This window comes from Rhinolophus hipposideros (genome assembly GCF_964194185.1).
Source record: "Rhinolophus hipposideros genome assembly, chromosome: 11".
In the NCBI taxonomy this organism is placed as follows: domain Eukaryota; kingdom Metazoa; phylum Chordata; class Mammalia; order Chiroptera; family Rhinolophidae; genus Rhinolophus; species Rhinolophus hipposideros.
Genome location: NC_138057.1, coordinates 76273585 through 76292959, shown reverse-complemented (window position 1 = coordinate 76292959; position 19375 = coordinate 76273585). Strand labels below are relative to the sequence as shown.

General features: G+C 51.4%; 2 protein-coding genes across 9 annotated transcripts in view; one reads left to right on the top strand and one right to left on the bottom strand.

The window, feature by feature from the left end:
• RALGPS1 (Ral GEF with PH domain and SH3 binding motif 1) overlaps nucleotides 1-19375 on the bottom strand; it is a 246640-nt gene that overhangs the window by 72213 nt on the left and 155052 nt on the right. The window lies entirely within an intron of this gene.
• Nucleotides 13085-19375, top strand: part of ANGPTL2 (angiopoietin like 2) — a 34815-nt gene continuing 28524 nt past the window's right edge. The window contains exon 1 of one of the 2 annotated variants that reach the window (XM_081067253.1): nucleotides 13085-13532. The gene's annotated coding sequence lies outside the window, so the exon portion shown is untranslated. The remainder of the gene's footprint in view (nucleotides 13533-19375) is intronic. The other variant, XM_081067254.1, reaches the window with a different exon arrangement.

The window sequence follows — 19375 nt, the reverse complement described above, 5'->3', positions numbered from 1 at the left end:
GTGACCCTGGGTAAGACTTCTGACTCGTCTAGGGCTCAGTTTCCTCATCTGCACAGTGATTAGAATCATCAGACCCAAGACAAGAAGCTGTGGGCTCCTTGAGATAATAAAGAGCTTCCAGTTGTACCTGGCACAGAATAATCATAAACTTCACAATAGACATGGTGGTGATTATTTACAGGCGTTCTCAAAACCCAGAGTGCAGAAGCAGCACAAAAGGGTCTTGGATGGGGAAGGATCTCGGGCCATTGGCTCAGTGCCCTGAAGGCTGTTCCAGCGCCGGCAGAGGAGCCCAGCTCAGCGCCAGGCTCACGCCGACCTGTAACACATTTTTTGAATGGGTGGTGTTCCCTTAATCCCAGGAGACGATTCATCTGCTACTTATTAATGAGGTGTTCTGAACACAGATTTAAGTTGCATTTGGTCCAGCAACCAAAACAGACTGTGAGTCTTGAAAAAAAGAAAAAGAAAACAAAATGAGGAGGCAAGACCCCTGTGCGGCGGAGGGTGGGTGGCTCTGCAGTTGGGAGAGGCAGGGGCGGGGCGCTCAGCCAGCAGCTGTCTGTCGGCGCCTGCTGGGGCTGGATGGCGGCCGTGAATATTTTCTTCAGTGAAGCTCCTCTGTGTGTGCTGAATTACAGCATTCACAGGGGGGGGAGCGGGACAAGAGCATTTCCTAAGTGGATACCAGGCATCAGGCATCAGCTGGGACTGGGGCAGGGGCGGTGGACCTGGCTGGGCAAACCCTCTAGCAGGAAAAGAATGCAAAACCGGCTCCTCCAGCGGCCTCCCTCCGACCCCCCGTGCTGGGGTGGGCACAGATGAACACTCAGACCACAGACCTCCGCAGGGGGGTAGAGGGTGGGAGGGAGGTGAAGAGACCAGGCCCCAAACAGGCTGAGCGTCTGGGGCGTCAGCTGGGATTTGCCCCTTCCCAGCAAGTCAGGGCTCAAGCATTCTGTTTACCAAACACTCTGCATACATAGAAACCAAGACACTCTGGGCTCTACGTTAAAGGGAATGGGGAGGGTCCCCCCAGGATGATTTTGAGGTCTTGGAAGCTTCTGTGACAATGCCAGAGAGCAGGGCCAAGGCCGGGGGCTGCCCAGAGCGAGCCTGGCATTGGAAGAAAGGTGATGGCAGGCCTGCAGGCAGGCTGGCGGGGACTCGTCCCTGCGGGTGCACCCCACCCCACGCAGCAGCCCTCAGCCTGGCAGGTAGTGGGAAGGGGGTGACGTCTGCAAGGAAAGGCAGATCTGCGGAGGGGGACGCCACCACAGCACACTCTCGAGCTCGTGAGAGTAATCAAAACCAGCTGAAGACTGAGCTGCTCTTCCAAGGGCTGCCAGAAGAGGGGGTTTCCAGCAGCAGTAGTTGGGGGTGTCTCTTTACCCGGGGGCACTCCCCACCACACTGCTGTTCACTCTGGGGGTGGGGGGTAGGGAAATGAGGGTGAGCGTCGGGGAGAAGGGCAGCCCCAGGGTGCACTGTGTCTCCTCCCCTGTCCTCACCCGAGCTGCTCTCCCCACAGGCCACTGCCCCTCTGCAGATGTGCAAGGGGAGAAGGGCAGTGAGGATGGGGCAGGCCCGGGCCTAAGCACCTCACACACAGGCGTCCTTACTGATCACCAGAACTCTGTCAGACTGATGCCTTTTATCCCCGCTTTACTGATGAGGACACTGAGCAGAGAGGTGACATGGATTGCTCAAGGCCACACAGCTCGTCAGGGGTGGAGCTGGGATCTGAACTTGAAGGTTTGGCTCCAGAGCCCACACTCTATACCAGTACCTTGGCCTGCCTGGCAGGATTCTGCTGCTGCTGATGACGATGAAAAAGAAGAAGAAATAAAGCACTCACTATGTGGCAGGCACTTACTTTCGATACCTCGTGTCATTTAATTCTCATGACTAACCTATGAAATACAGGTACTATTTTTATTATCCTCAATTTAGAAAGAGGGAAACCAAGGCCCCCATGATAAACTACTTGCCCAGGGCCATTCAGCGACAGAGGGCAGGCCTCCAGCTCAAACCCAGGTCCCCTAACCCTAGCACCCACCACTGTGCCACCAGGCCCTTCACTTACCTATCCAACAGCAACGACAACTGAGTACCCACTGCTGTGTGCCAGGTACTGTGCTGGGCGCTGGAGGCCCAGAGGTGACAAGGTGACCCTTACAGCCTATCAGAGGAGAGGAGAACACCAATCATATCATCATATCAATAAACCTAAAATTCCAATTGTGAAGGAAAGTATACCCGGCCCGAGTGATGCTTCAGGGGGATATTTTTGGGGGCAGGGAGGAGCAGGGAGATAATTTACAGAAGTGATTTCTGCAAGATGATTTATTATATTTTTCAGGTGCCTTTTATTTCCTGTTCTGTAACAAGAAAGCAACTGGAAATCAGGGGCATGTTAACGACATTGGTTGTGTGGATAAAAAAGGGGCCACACACTAACCCTAACAAGCTCAGGGGAGACCTGCATGGCGGGCTCTACAGACTCAGAGACCGAAAGTAACCACACAGGGTGGTCTGAACATACAAATCCTAACTGAAAGGGGATCATAGCAGGTGGTCAGATCCTAGGACTGTAGCTTCCTTGACAAAGGTCAATCTTCACCTTAGGTGAGCCTGTCTATTGTCTTTTTGCATCTAAGACAACATACCTTTGAAATGTCGGAGGAACCTTCTTTCCAGACCCTTCAGGGCACACTCAACACCAGAGCAGAGACCACAGAATCCCTCGTTGTTATCTTGTTGTCCCATATACTATCTCTGTGTGCTATAAAGTGTTAACTATTAATTATCCTGTACCCACTAATGTAAAAGAAGTATGTGTGTCTCCGTTTTACCTTTTATCCAATACCAGACTTTTCCTCACTTTGCTTTCTCCTGCCCCTTTAATCTACCACTAGTGGATTTCATGTAACCCTCCTTATTTCTTCCTTTTTATTCTCATGTGTAAAATAAGCTGCAAAACTGTCATTCTCCGAGCATTTTCTCAGTCCATTGAGATTTTGCTTCCTGCTAATTGTCATCAGTTTGGCTCAAATAAACTCATAAAAATTCTCTACAGGTTGGAATGCTTCTTATGCCGATAGTTGAATGAAACTTGTTTCTCAGTCCAGACATCACCATGCTGCTTAAACCCTACGTTTTCCCAGGTCAATGACACTCAGGCATTTTGGGGTAAGAAGGGGAAAGGGCAAGACTAAAAACATCAAGCCAGCTCCCAGGAAATGGCTGGGAAAAACCAAACCACACTTTGCCCACCTGATACGTAAGTAGCACTGGTATGCACGTGAACTAACCATCAGAAGCAGGTACAGTCACTGCTGGGCCCCCGTGGACTCACCTTCTTGGCAAACTCATCTATCTCCAGCAGTGATTCCCCCAGTGTGGTCCTCATGAGAACTTGTTAGAAATGAAAATTCTTGGGCCTCATCCCAGACCTACAGATTCAGGAACTCTGGGATGGGCCCTGGCGTATTGTGTGTCAACACGCCCTGAAGTGATTCTGCGGCCACTACAGCGTGAGAGCCGCTGATCCAAGATGGGCCGAAGTGATGAGAACAAGGGACCCAACACTGACTGAATGCCTACTATGTGTCAAGCACACAGCATCTCAACTAACCTCCATCATAGCCTGGAATAAACAGCACGAGCCTGCAAACGAAGACATGAGGCTCGGTAGCTTCCCTCCGTTGCCCAGCCTCACACAGCATTCTGGGAGCGTGGATAGCTTCAAGTCTGGTACGACTGTGAACTCTGGGTTCAAACAGGCCTGGCTTCGCCACTTACTGGCTGTGTGGCTCTGAGTAGACTCCCTGACCTCTCTGAGTCTGAACTACCTCGTCACTTAAAATGGAAGACAGTGAACTGAACCATTCCTGGAAGGTTTTGAGGACTGTTTTGAGGACTCCATGGGAAAGGCCTCCCGCCATGCGAGGCACACAGTGAGTTGTAACAGATGACAGCTGCTTTGTAAGAGCACAGGTCTTGTAAGCCCAAAGGCCTTGGAGCGCCCCAAGCTGATGTGGTCAAGTGCAGGCACTGAGTGATTTGGAGATGAGGCAAGTGAGGGACAGAGTGAACACTTAGTAAGTGGTGACAATAATAATGACTGGGATATTTGTACAGTCTCACTTTCCTCATCTATAAAAGGGAATAATCACTGCCCTCCCTCTCCCAGGCCTGCCATGAGGCTCAAGGGAGAGAACAAATGCCAAAGCACTCTGGGAACTGGCCCTGCCGTGTGGAGAGGAGGGGCTAATACTGAGAATACCACTGTCACCCACCTGTACCTGCAAGGAATCTGAGTGGACTTCTGCCCCCCGGCAGCCCCACCCACACCTGGCAGGATGGCCGAGGACAGCAACGCCTCCCTTCCTGTACCTGCCTGGCAGATGAAGCACTGGGGGAAGGGGAAGGGCAGGGCCGGGCAGGGGCACCTGGGAGCCAGATCAGTGGAGGAGGGGGTTATGTGGGATCCCAGAGCCAGCGGGGAGCAGGTCTGGGGGGGGCCCTCCATGGTCCGGATGCGAGCTCACATGTCAGGGCAGCTATCTTTCCTCCGTGAGTCTCCTCTCCTTTCTCCTCCAGAGTTAGACTCCCCAGCGGCCTCCCTGCTGCCCGAGCCCTCCTGTTTGAGATAAAGGTCTTGTCTGATACAGACAGACAATGTTCCAGAAACAACAATTTTCAAAAAATGTATATAGGATGGGGATGATTTTAAACAGCTTTGGAAATTTCCCGTGAAGTTTTTATTACGAAAATACAAAGAAAACCAGCAACTGAAATTAAATCTCTCCTCTTTCTGCTCCTCAGTCCCCCTCTTGGGGATGGGCCCCAGCATCAGCTGCAGTATGAGAGCACAGGGACAAAACCAAATGAACATTCCTTAAAATACTGTTATGATGACAAAATGAAAACCAGGCAACTAAAAGTCTCAGCAAATTGGCTTTGAGTAAATTGACCTGGAGCCCAAACTCTGGTGCTCAGATGGGGCTTAATAAATATTTGTTGACTGAATAGCAAATGTGTTTGACTGTTAGGTGATGTCCAGACTTGAGGGAGAAGTGCTGCCCCGACTCTGTCCCCTGGCAGTGGATTGAGAAGTCAGGAATGAAATGCATCATATATGAGCTAACAACAGGCTCTCAAAGCTGCTTTGTAATTGAGCATGTGCCCTGTGCTGACATTTGTTTGGCAACCATGGAACAGAGAGTGTCTTCAAAGGGCTTTCCATGCTGCCTGGACATCCTCTGTGACACTGGGCACCACAGGATAAGCAGCAGCACGACTTTAGAATCCTCCTATGAATGCAAGTCTCCTCATTCCTCACCAGGGCCAGGGAATATGGGGTTCCCCTGCCAGGCGCAGGGGAGTGAGTCATAGGATCTGACCACTGTGCCTCCAGGAGAGGAGAGGACCAGCTGGCTCACTCTCAGCTTAGACGCAGTCGTATTATTAAATCTGGATGGACGGAGGCATCTGGCACTTCCGCAGGCTTCCTGATGCTCGGACACTCCCCTAGGCTCTTCCAAGACCAGCTGACCATAAGAGGAGGGACCTTGTCTTTATATCCCTTAACCATGGGTCAACTTCACTGGAACCTTAACACTGAAACTGCTAAACTTCCTCCAATCTGAGAAGTCATCAACTAATAAATGTGTCATGTTCCAGTGAAAAACAAAAAAGTGCTGCCAATTAAACCCTGACATGCTATTAACTTTAAGATGCATTCTGATTTCAGAGATCTTAGAACAAGAAAACAAGTGTGCTAGAATTGAAGAAATGCCATTTGTTTGCAGGACAACTGTGCTCCCGCTAGCTTTGACAGAGGTCTTAATCCCAGTCCATTACTTCCTAGCTATGTAGCCTGGAGCAAGGAACTTCACTTTGCTAAGTCTCTGTCTTCTTGTTAGTTGAACGGAATAGTTATAATTCCCTCAGAGGTTTTGAGAGGAGAAGAAGGAAAAAAAGTTACCCATAAAATGTAGAGCTTGATGATGAGTACATCACAGGTAGGTGAATAAGGTGCCCTAAAAAGGCTTGTGGGGATAACACATTTTGTCATCTTCCGGTGCTCAAGTGGGTACACTGAGCTGAATGAATCTATGAATTATAGGGACAGGTATTTCCCAACAGACTATGACCAAGATCAGGGAGGTAAGAGACATGAATGAAGAGCCACCAACCAGCTGGCTAAGTTTATGGTAGGGCAACAACAGCAGCGAGTACAGGAGGTTTGGGTGAGAAGATAAATTCAATTGGGGTGTAGCGAGTTCCAGTTCCTGAAATGGAGGAGTAGATTGTATTGAACTAACTCTCTAGTCAATAACAATGATAAAATCTGGACAATATACAAAACAAATTGCTTGAAAGTACTTGAGAACAGCACAAAGCAACAGAAGCTAGAGGAGACGTGGTCCTTGAAAGATGGGAAGCACACTAGAGCACTTCTCAGTTTATGGTGAGACATGGGAAAATAGAACTAAAACAGAATCTAGCAGTATTACTGGCTGAGAAGAAGGGGAAGAGGTTAGACGTTGAGGATGAAAAGGAAAATGCCAGAAAGGAGAGAACCACAGAAGGAGGAGCTCCAAAATTACTATAAAAATTCCCCCCCAAATCCTTAGTTAGCCTCTAAATTGCATATGTGTAGAGAGAGACTACAAGGTGTCCAAAAGCTCCCCAAAGAAAGCATAGCTGGGAGGCAGAGAGTTCAGCAACTGCCTGGAAGATGAAATTTGGAGTTCAAGTCCTGCCAAGTTAAAGGGGCTTAGCAAACATGTAAGGCTTCTGATTTAATTCCACAAAAGCCATGCCCAGGGCTAAGTGTTATACCCTAGGGCTATGGGCAAAACCAAAATAAACCCACCTGAACAAAACCTAAAAACCAAGCCCCACAAGATCAAGCAGATTTTCTAGCAATTTAATAACCTGCTAGAACAAAACACAACATCTTTAGAGGAAGACAAAACATGCAGTCTTTTCAATGGCTCATCCAAAATGTCCAGTATACAATTAAAAATATATAGACATCAGAAGAAGCAGGAAAATGTGACATATATCAAGAGAAATAATAGTCAATAAAATGAGACCCACTGATGAACCTGATGTTGGAATTAGTAAACAAGGACTTTAAAATGACTGTTATAAATACGCATACGAGGTCTGACACTTACGTTCACAAACTTGCCACCGTGTGCTTACACTAGCAGCACTGTACAAAGAACTCAGTAAGGTTCCATAACCTTGGTCTATCAGTGTCTTACAGCACTGTTCGTGTCGACATGTGGTGGTGTCTTGCTGAGTGGCGTTCATTATTTTTGTGGCATGTTTTTGTGTGTCATCGCGAGAATGTCTGAGCTTGAATTACAACAACGAACAAACATTAAATTTCCTGTTAAACTTGGCAGGAGTGAAAGTGAAATCAGGGACATGTTAGTCCAAGTTTATGGGGATAAAACTATGAAGAAAATGGCAGTGTACAAATGGATTAAACATTTTTCTGAGGGGAGAGAACGAGTCACTGATAAAAAGAGGTCAGGGTGGCTAGTAACGAGCAGAACTGACAAAAACATTGCAAAAATCTGTCAAGTTGTGTGTCAAAATTGTTGGCCGACTGTGAGAAGCATAGCAGACCTAGTAAACATCGATAGAGAAACAGGAACATCTTAACTTAAAATCTTGGCATGAAAAAGGTGTGTGAAAAAATGGTCCCGAAGATGTGTGCAAAAATGGCTCACCAATGAACAAAAGCAAAGAAGAGTCCAAGTTTGCCAAGACCCTTTTGGAGGCAAGACAATGTTTTGGACTGTGTTATCACTGCTGATGAAACATGTGTGTCCCAATATGGCACTGAAACAAAGCGTCAAAAGTGCACAATGGAAGTCAGCCAATTCTCCATGACCGAAAAAGTTCCATCAGTCCAAATCAAGAGTCAAAACGATGTTGCTCACCTTTTTTGATATCAGAGGGATTATTCATTATGAATTTGTACCAAATGGACAAACAGTTAACCAAGTTTACTATTTCAAAATGCTGAAAAGGCTGTGTGAGAAAGTTAGACAAAAATGACCTGAACTTTTCGCCAACAATTCATGGCTTATTCATCACAATACACCAGCTCACACGGCACTGTCTGCGAGGGAGTTTTTAGCCAGTAAACAAATAACTGTATTGGAACACCCACCCTCCTCACCTGATCTGGCCTCCAGTGACTTCTTTCTTTACCCAGAGATAAAGGAAATATTGAAAAGAAGACATTTTGATGGCATTCAAAACATCAAGGGTAATACGACTATAGCTCTGATGGCCATTCCAGAAAAAGAGTTCCAAAATTGCTTGGAAGGTGGACTAGGCACTGGTATTGATGAATAGCTTCCCAAAAGGAGTACTTCAAAGGTGACTGTAGTGATATTCAGCAGTGAGGTATGAGGTAAGTTCACGAACTTAATTGTCTGACTGCATAGACAGGATTCTCAGGAAATGAGGGATAGAATAAACAAACAGATAGAGAATCTTAGAAGAGAAATGGGACCTATAAAAGTTAACCAAGTGTAAATTCTAGGGCCAAAAAATACAGTACCTGACATAAAACACATTTTGGATGAAATTAATAGATTTTGTAGAGGAAAGGATCAGCAAACTTGAAGATAGGTAGTAGAAATGATCCAAACTCAAGAACAGGGTGGAAAAAAAAGATAAAAATAAATAAATACACGGAGTTTCAGTAACCAGTGGGACAACACCTAGTGTGTAAATGGAATTCCAGAAGGGGCTGGAGGAGAGAATTGGGCAGAAAAACATATTTGAAGGAATAATGACCAAAAATTTTCCCCACATTTCCAAATTCAGTGAGAAACATCAGCGCATAGATCTAAGAAGCTCAGTGAATCCCCATCCCCACAGAACAAATACAAAGAAAACCACATCTGGTCACAATACAATTAAACTACTACAAATCAAAGATAAGGAGAAATTTTAAAAGTTAGAGAGGAAAAGACCCACTATGGACATAGGAACAACAATAAGAAAGACAGCTGACTTCTCAGCAGAAACAACGTAGGCCAGAAGACAACGGAATGGCATTTTAAAAGTTCTGAAAGGGAAAAAAAAGTCAATCTGGGATATGTGAAGCTTGAAATGCTGGTGAGACTCTGAGGTTGCAAGATAACAGCAAAGCTCCGGTCCCAGCATCCCCGATTGTAACACACACTATCCAGACACTCTACACACCTGCCACACACGCAGTATCTCAACATTCCCCAAAAGAAAAAATGTTGTAACTGTCAGGAAAGCGATAAGACACGAAAACACATGAAATAATTTATACAAACTGTGGGACACAATTAAGATGGTTTGTATTCTGCCACCATGGAAACATCACATATTTTTCATCCTGATAAAAACTCTAAAAAAGAAAAACGAAGATTCTCTTCTCCTCACATGCTTTAGTCACATGACACCTTGGTCCAATAGCTGGTGGAAATGTGGGAACAGTACTCCCCCAGGAGGTGTGGGGGAGGGGGATTCCACAATCCAGGACCCCTCAGGGTGGAAGCCTGACCAGGATGTTCTGGGTAAGAGTGAGGAGGGGTTGGGAGCAGGAAGAGCAGCGGCAACAGCACACATTTCCTGAGCAACTTCTGAGTGCTGAGTGCCAGGCGTTGTGCCAAGTGCCATCTTCACCCTCACACTAACCCCAAAGAGTGAGTGTCATCATTCGTTTTTGTTCAATGAGGAAACAAAGTCTGTAAGAGAATCAGAAAGTTGCCCAGGGTAGTGACAGGGGTGGGACTTGAGCCCAGGTCTGTTGGACTCGGAGCCACAGCTCCTCACCTGCTCAAGTCTCACGCGTGTGTTCGCTCCACTGCACCGGGCTGTACAAAGAGGAGCTGTCCACGGGCCAGGCCCACACACGCCAGTGCTCGGGGAACTCACAGCCAAGTGACAGAGGCAACAGAAGTGACTACAGCCAACATCTACTGAGCTCTTACAATGCACTAGCCACTGTGTGTTACACTTAATGGGTCCCATGTTATTTAATTTTCACAACAGCCCTGTGAGGTAAATCCTGGTATTATATCCATTTTACAGATGAGGAAAGTGAGGCTCAGAGCTACTGAGGATAGAACTAGAATGTGACTCCACAGCTCAAGCTTCCCAGCAACATTCTCGACTGTCCAAGGCCACCGAACGGGCAAAGGCTATATGCAGAGATGGACAGGCAAGGCCACCCTGGTGCCCCTTGCCGACCCTCACCTACTTCACGGGATCCTAGGAACTTGGAATTGTGAAAGCAAATTTGTTTTCAAGGGTCTTGGGCTGCACCTATTCCCAGAGGGGGGGAAGTCCCGGGAACCCCCCTCTGCCCAGTGAGTCTCACTGCCTTCAACTGCCGCTCTTACTAGGATGGCTGCGACCATCTCCCACCAGCTCTGGATGACTGGTCTGAGCTCCCACTAATCCAGGCTCCACTCAAATGGGGCTTTTAAAAATAAAAGTGTGTCTGAACACTGTCTTGCTTAAACACGTTCAGGGGCTCATGACTACCTTTGGGATACAGTCCTACCTGTTAGAAGGCCTCTTGGCTCCCCTCTCCTTAGCCACAGGCATTTCTCTCAGCTCCTGGGAAGAACTCCCTGCAGCTGCTTTGCCTCACGTCTGCTCCAGTTACTACTGCTGTGTAACAAATTACCACCCCACACTTAGCAGCCTAAAACAACCACTTTCATACCCTCATGGATTCCATGGTTAGGAGTTCCCCTGTGCAATGGGGCAGCGGAATGGCTTATTTCCGCTCCTGAGGTCTAGGGCCTCAGCAGGAAGGCTCTCGATGGCTAGGGGCTGGAACCATCAAGGGGCATCTCTCCTCACACATCTAGGGCTTGATGCTGGCTGTCCTCTGGAACCTGTACTATACATGGCCTCTGCATGGCAGCTTCTGGATAGCTGGACTTCTCAGGCTCCAGCTTGGTTCAGGGCTCCTAAAGACTGTCCCCGTGAACAAGACAGAAACTGCACTGCCTGTTCTCACCCAGCCTTGGAAGTTAGGTGGTGTCACTTCCCACCACATTCTGTTGGTTACAAGTAAGTCACAAACACACCCAGATTCAAGGGGAGTGGGTAGAGTCCCAGTGGGAGGAGTGGCAAGGTCTCACTGTGGACCAGGAGACACTGTGGGGGCCATCTTGGAAAATGCAGTCCTGCACACGGTCTTCACACGCTTGTCTCAGCCAGGACCACGCTCTCACCAACCTCACCAGCTGCTAATTCTGACCTGTCACTCAGGTTTCGGCTGGGAGCCTGTCTTGACTGCCCTGCCCGGGCTTCACTAGGCCTCCGGCTTAGACATTCCTTAGTGCCAGCACTTCTCATGTACCCCAGTCTGTCTAACTGTCTGTCTCCCCTCCAGACTGGAAGCTCTGTGAGGACAGGGACTTTGGCTTCCTGGTATTGGCTCAGAGCAGGTTCCCAAAAAACACATCCTGGAGAAGACAGACACAGAGAGGAGGAAGAAGAAAAATGAAGGCTATATGCCAGCCTGCAGGCTGTCAAGGGCGCAGCTCAGAGAGAATTCAGCCTCAGCCCACGTGCTTCTCCTCGTCTTGAGCCCCCAGCCTGCCAGAATACCAATGGCTCTACCACGGTCCCCCGGGGACCCTCCAGGCCCTTTGGAGAATCCACTGCAGGTGGGCATCTTCACTCCCACAGGAAATATGGGAGGTTTTCTGTCCAGTCCAGCAGTCTGGCTAATGTTGTGACCTATAACATACTGGGGTCTTTTGGCAAAGAGCCACCTTCTAAAAAGGGAAAGGGGACTGACAAACAGGAAGGGGAGAAGGTCTGAGCAGGCTGAAAGAAACTGTGGCAACAAGTAAGGTTTGCTCCCTGCAAAGATAAGAGCAGCCAAAGAAAGGAGGGGGCCATGATGGACGGGTCTGCCCAGGGACCAAGGACATGATACACTGTGCCTAGGAGTGGGGAGAACCCCATTATAAAGTCTCTCCCAATTTGTACCCAAACATCAGTGTCACCACCATCATCATCACTGATTTTTTTTTAAAAAGGAAAGAAGAGTGACCACCAACATTTCACATAGCTGTTGTCCAGGGCAAAGGGGCGCTCTTGGGCCTGGCTGCTTCCCTCGCCCTCCTCCCTCCTGTACGACTGCTTCCTTTGTGGGTCCAGGGCTATCTTTTCCCTTCTTGCTTTGACTCTACACACATTCACAAGCCCCACCTTCGTGACAGACTGCTGAGAACTCTGATAGACCACATTACTTGTTCCTTGAAGAGCCTGACAGGGACAGGGGCGGGGAGGTCACAGCAACCCCTGGCCCACCTGACCCCAGAGTCTGATTTCAGACCCCTGAGGCGTCCTAGCCCCCTACCAAGTGAGGTCACTTTCCCGAGTGACCTCACAGAACCCCCGCCACTGCACTTGGAGGTAGATCACTTGTATTAGCTCATTTGCTGAGGCACGGAAGGGATGCCCAGAGAGGTGAAGTGACTACGCAATCTAGGCCACTCAGGTGGGAAGTGACGGAGCATTTCTCCAGGGCCACCTCACATGCAGCTTGTGGCATTTCCACTCTCCCAGGCTCCTGCCCCCCGGTAACTGTCACAGCAGATGTTGCTGGCCTTTGTTCAGATAGCCTTGGTCTCCTTCCCCAGGGTTTAAAGATGGGAGTAAGGCCTCCAGGAAGGCCATGTGCGTGGGGGGGCTGCCTGCCTGCCCACCTGGGGCTCTATGGGGCGTGGGGAGTAAGCGAGGTGGACCAGGCTCTCTGCTGCCCGCGCACATCCGTTGCCTGCACAGCTGGAGCAGATCTAAAGCCATTACCTGAGTCAGAGGAGGAAGCTGTCTAGGAGCTGCCCGGGCTTCGGGGAGCGGGCGGGCCAGGGAGCAGAGCTGGCCAGGCTGCGCGTGCCAAGGAAGGAGGGGGCCCTCCGAGGCTGCCAAAGCGGGCTGCGGCGGGAGGGGCCAGGCCAGCTGGGGCTGGAGCAAGTGTGACATCACCGGGCGGCCCGCCTCTGTCTGGGGCTGAGGGGAGGCCCGAAGCCTTTCTGGGGCCTGGGGGATCCTCTTGCACTGGTGGGTGGAGAGAAGTGCCTGCAGCCAACCAGGGTCAGGCTGTGCTCACAGTTTCCTCCGGCGGCATGTAAAGGCTCCACAAAGGAGTTGGGAGTTCAAATGAGGCTGCTGCAGACCGCCTGAGGACGGAGGAGCCTGAGTCCCGACCTGCAGAGCATGACCCTGAGGCAGCCGCCGGCCCCCACCACAAGAAAAGGCAGGTTGTGAGCAGTCCTGGAGGAACCCCCGGCCCAGCCCCTCCGAGCCCTGCTGTGCAGGCAGAGCAGAGCCAGCAGAGGCCAGTGAGGCAGAGCTGCTCGGTGGCCAGGCCGGCCTGCGACCCCGGGACCCCTCCTGGAGGCCATGGACAGGCTGCCCTGCTGACGGTCGAGGGGAAGGAAGCATGTGAGGAGCTGCCCTGGGAGCCAAGCAGGAGGGAAGAGGTAAGGGGCCAGCTGTGTGGCACTGAGGGACAGGGGGCGAGAGGTAGCAGCTGGCCCCATGGCCTGGGGCTCAAGACCCCTGATCCCTCCAGCTGGGGGCATGTGTACAGCTGGATCCCAGAGGGAGTCACTCCTGCTTTCACTTGGAGCCAACGAGCATTTGCCGGGGCAGGACCTGTGGACATTTGGGCAGAGGGTAGCATTCGGGGCATGAGCTCATGGGCTGGGGTTCCGAGGCTTCATCAGTAAGCCCCACTCTCCTCCTCAGACAAAGAGCCTTTGGGTGACGGCAGTGGCTCTGGGCACAGCTTGGCGCTGGCGTGTGTGCACGAGTGTGTGCCGTGTGGAGGTGTGTGCTGGAGGGGGCAGCGGACCAAAGGAGTCACAGAACAGCCGGGGTAGCCCGGGACTCAGGAAGTCGTTTTGAAGTTTGGGGTTCGTCTGTACCCCAGCTAGCGAGGACACCCAGGCAAAAGCAAACGCTGTCCGTGGGAGCTGGGAGCCCTTGTTCATAAAGTTGCCGGGAGCTGAGCAGCCTGTGCTCACACCCTCAGCCGGGAGGAGGGGGCGAAGGGCTCCAGCGCTGGAAGGGATGCGCCAGCCAGGGGCCTGCCACTGTGACTCGGGGCAAAGTGCTGCCCTGGCTTTCCCGGTATGTCCGAGGGCACCTGATCCCTCCTCTCACTGGATGGCGCCGCAGGTCTCCAGCAGGCTTGACCTGGCTGGGAAGGAGGGGAAGGCGGGCTTCCCCAGCACCAGGCAGGGGGGACAGAGCAGGCTCCACTTCCGAGTGCTTTGAGAGTGCTCAGCGTTAGATAACATTTCCAAACAGAAATTCCTCCGACCCCTCCCTTCTCCTTCTGTGATATGTGTGTCATGGGTCAGCTATTGACTCTGCTGAGGGATTATGAGAGCTCCCAGAGGCCATTTCGGTTACTTAGAAAAGGATCTCCTTTCACCGGGGCTCTGAGGAAAGTTGAGAACGCCACTTCCGAAGCCACCCAATGCTCCCCACATGCACAGAGTAGGGTGGTGATCACGAGCTAGGTTCAAATCCCAGCTCTTCCACTATGAGCCAAATGACTCTGGCAGAACACTAAGTCTCTCTAAGCCTCAGTTTCCTTTTCTGTAAAAGGGGATAATAGTAGTGCCCATCTCTTAGTAACAGCTAATACTTATATGGCACTTAGCCCGAGCCAGGCACTTACCAACTGGTAGAATCCTCACAAACACCCTGTAACATAAGCACTGTTATCCATCACCATTTTGCAGGTGAGGAAACTGAGGCACAGCAGGTAAGTGATGTGCCCAAGGCCACATGGTTAGTACGTGCCAGCCCCAGGACTTGAACCCATCCCCTTGCACCACACTCCCCTGCTTTCTAGGAGGACCCCACGTGGCCATGCCTGGGAAGGCCTTAGCACAGTGCCTGGTGTGTGGCAAACCTTCCCAGAATGTTACTTACTGATTATTAGGAACCAGAACACTCGGAATCGTAGAGGGAAGAGCAGAGACCCAGATTCTCTCTCTGTCCTGACACATCCTGCTAGGGTATCAGAAAATCCACAAGGCTGCCCACGCTGGGGGTCCTCCAGAAGCCTGAGGCGCGTAGCAGAAGGGAGGCTATGTCTGGGGCAACTTGCAGGCATGTCCGGGTCCTAGCAGCCCACACTAAGGAAGAGGGCAGACGCACCGACGAAAGGAGCTTAGTATGTCTGGCTCCAGCCCTAAGTACCAGCATCCTGCCACCTGCACAGGCACCACTTGTCTGCCAGCTGGTGTCCCAGCCAGGACCTTAGGGGCTGAGGGCGGTGAGCTATCTGTGCTGCAGGAGGTCCACAAAGCAGGAGGACCCATGCCAGGCAAAAGCCCTGCCCCAAACCCCACCCCCATCACCAAATCTGGCCACACAGTAGCCTTGTCTGTGGCTCTGACATGAGCCAATACAGGACGGTTGCTTCTCTCCTGTGGCCCCAGAGGTCTCAGTGGGCTCCCTGAACTCCTGGGAGCATTTTGAAAAGCTGACACTGAATATTTGCTTGTCTAGCACAGGGCTCTGGGGCTGTACAACCACGGCGCGTCACTGTGCTCTCTGGGCAGCCCCGGCTGAGCAGAGGCTCTGACTTGACTTTGAGTGTCCACTGGGCTAAGAAAGGCATAGATACATCATCTCATTTCATCCTCACCACAACCCTAGGAGGTAGGGTCTAGTTTTAGCAAACCATTTTACAGATGAGAAAACTAAGGCTCAGCGAGGGTAAGCAGCTTGTCCAAGGTCACACAGTTGATTATATGGAACTTGATGCCTGGTCATTCTGGCTCCAAAGTCTGTACCTTTCCCCACCTCACTCTACTGCTTCATTCAAGGTGTCGTGACTCCTTTTTTCCTGACCCTGTCACTGGGTCCCTGCCTATGGCCCCCAGCAGCCAAGTCTGTTTTGGTTGCTGCCCTGCAGAATGCTGCACCAGCCCACCTGAAAACCACGTGCTTACCCGATTCGGACGCATCACTTGCTTCCTACTTCTGAGACAGAACAGGCATTATTGCGACCCCTCTTACAGACGAGCCTCAGCACAGCCACACACAGCCTGTGGTGACGTGGTCAGTGAGTGCAGCGGGATTCCCAGCCAGGCCGCCTGACTTCAGAAACCCGTACCTGGTGCTCTGCGTTGCTGCTCCCCCGCCCTCCCCACACACACCGTCAGCACCACAGAACTCTGGCACCAGCTCAGTGGGGCAGAGCCTCGGGCAAACATCTGTCCGTGTGCCTGAGACACCAGCCACACATTTCCTGCAGCCCTGCTTGCAGACGCCGAGGGCTGCAGAATCCGAGTGCAGGTCCTCGGGACCTAGACTGGGACGCATCTGAGCAATTCCTCAGAAGCCATCGGAGCTGAGGCACCTGGTAGCTACGTTAGAACAAACAGCAGCACCACCCAAGGCAGGCACACTCAGCTCTGGCCTCTGAGTCACAGCTCATTTCATCCGAAATGACCTCAAGTGACAGCAGTCAGGTGAGGGAGAGGCTCTGTTTGCGCCCACAGCTCAGCAGGAGGAGGGAAAAGATGAATCTAATCACACAGACGTACAACAGCAGGCTTGTAAAAAGGAAGCATGTGGCACTAAGGGTCCCGCAAGATGAGGGGGTGCTGTCCTCACTTTACAGATGAGGAAACTGAGGCTCAGAGCATGAGGCACCTCTGCCAAGGTCTCTCCACTACGGCCAGAAAGCAGGGATTCAAACCCAGATCTGGGCTCATTCTACGCCAGCCTGCTGCCATCCTGGACAAACACACTGTGGAAATCTCAAGAATGAATCAATTCATTGAACAGCATTTCTTTTCTGTGAATTTATATAAAACACCCCAAAGAGAAGGGTTATTCAGCCCTTCACTTTGGAGTTTGGCAGCTTGGAGTTTTTGGTGATAGGTCACATCAGAACCTCTTTCTGAGGGTAGATTCTATGACAACACCGTAATTCCCTCACTTCCGCTGTAAGCCATATGACTGATTTAATAACAGCTTTGGGGGGGCATTGTAAACATTACATTATAATGTTGTAAAATGCTGTAAAACATTACAATGTCCGTTACATGTACACATCATTTTAAGACATTCTGATCACAGAAATGTTGACATGTGTGTGCCTGGTGGTGGGGGCGGCGGGGGGGGGGGAGGAGGCAGGCCTCTTACAGTTGAGCTATTGTGTTAGGTCTATTCTCTGGTGAAATCAGCCTGTCTGGGGGCCAGCAGCCCCAGGGCCTCAGCTTCTCCCTGCTGCCTCGTACTCCAGAAAGGCAGGCCCAGGATCACCTCAGAAAAGGCCAGAATGAACTCTGTTCTTATCTCCAAGATATGCCTGAAGACCCACCCAATTCTAGGAATGCCCAGACTCCTGCCCAAGTTAGTCCCACTCCCACCTCCACGAAGGAAAGGTTGTATGTCTTAGTCACAGCTGAGCCCTCCATACTCACTCAGGGCCAGGCAGAGAAAGTATCTGTGCAGTGAGTGAGGGAGTGAAAATGAATGAATGAAGCCTCAGACCCAGGCCAACAAGCCCCTCGAGCCTGGAGTACCACACCATCCCCTCCGCGTCGTCCAGCCAAGGTCTCTTTGGGGGATGCCTCCTGTCCTTCCACGTGCTCCTCCTGATGCCAGCCCTGCTGGGTTCAGTGCCGCCACAGCCCTGGTCACCCTGCAGGACCAGTGCCTGGTCTCTGTCTCCCCTCCTCCTGTGGGGCCCTAGGGGGCAGGGGCCTTCTTTGTTCCTGCCCGTTCTCCAGCCCCCAGCATAGTGGCTGGCACAGGGAGAATGCTCAGGAATATGTTCAATTGAGGAAATCCTTGAATTCTATTTAGTAACCCAGGTGCCATCTTGGCTATTGGGTCATCTAAGGGGGAGTCGCCCTCACCTTGCTTTTAAGAAGCTGGCAATCTGGGGGTAGACAACCAGATGAGTACAAACAGTGTCTTGGTTGCTGCGATGGAAGGAGCTACTCCTGGGAGCTGGAGGACGGAGGGGCTTTACTGCCGATGCATGGCTTCACGGAGAGGTGGACTTGTGCAGCCAACTTAGAAAGGAAGACAGCTGCTGTGCCGAGGCAGGGAGGCATGACAACACAGGCTCTGTTTGTAAGCAGCGTACTGAGAAGACCAGGTTTAAGTTTTAGAAAGACAGGCCTGGTGCTGCACTGTCCCAAAGGCAGGGAGACCAGTTAGGACCGGACAGATAAGAGACCTGGCTCTGGCGTAAACAGACCTAGTACCAAGCCCAGTTCCACCACCTGGTAGCTCTGTGGCCCTGAGCAAGTGACTTCATCCACTGCTTCTATTTCCTCATCTGTGAAATGGGGACAATCATAGCCCCTGCCTTAGAGTTGCTGGGATCAATGAGGTAGGCACAAAAAGTGCTTGTCCCAGTGCTTAAAGGATAAGCCCATGCCAACAGGATGACAGGCCTGGTGCCAAGCACTCTGCCTGGCCCAGAAGAGCAGCTCCAGGCAAGGTTCAGTTTTCCCGAGAAGCCACCTGGGCAGCGCTGTCCGCCCAGCCCCTGGCTTCTCCCTCTTATCTGAAGCTTCCCTAGTTCCAGGGCTCCAGAGCACACCAGGCCTTGCCGGAAATGCAGCAGCCAACTCAGAAGCCGGGCTCTGAAATGGCTTCTGTAGACTGTCCCCGCCTCTGCACTGCTGGCCCAGGCTCCTGGCACAGAGGGCTCAGTGCACCGGCTTTGGGGGAATTTCAAAATGGTTCCCAAATAACGCACCATGAAAAAGTAACAGCAGAACCCCTGGCCCCCTGGCAAACCCCGCTGCCTAACCACATCCCCCCTACCCTGTGGTCTCACAGTGTGACCACAACTCGCCCTTCCCTGAGCCAGCAGCTCCCCAGGGGCTGGAGCACTGAGCCCAGGGCATCGGGCACATTCAATCCCCCAGGGCCACTCTCGCACGCAAATCTGTCTGATCCTACACTACCTGCTTCTCTGGCTCACACCTGTGCTCCCATCAGCAGCGACAGGGCTGGACCCAGGCTGTAGCCACACACAGGGGAGTGGCTGGGAAGGCTCCATAATGGGCGACGGAAGGCCGGGAGGATGGATAGATGGTGTGTTGAAGGTCTTATGAGACCCGACCTGGCAGAGTCTGGGAACTGGCTCCAGGCTCCCTGGGTGCCCGTGTGGCCTGGTGGTGGGAAATGAGTCACAGGATCCTAGGCTGGTGGGAGGGGACGTCCCGGCAGTTGGAGAGGCGGCTGTTCTCTCCCTGGCCTGCAGGCTGGCGGAGAATCACCTCGGACAAGGACGCACAGTCCCCCTCCAGGTGATCTAAGGTAAAGATGC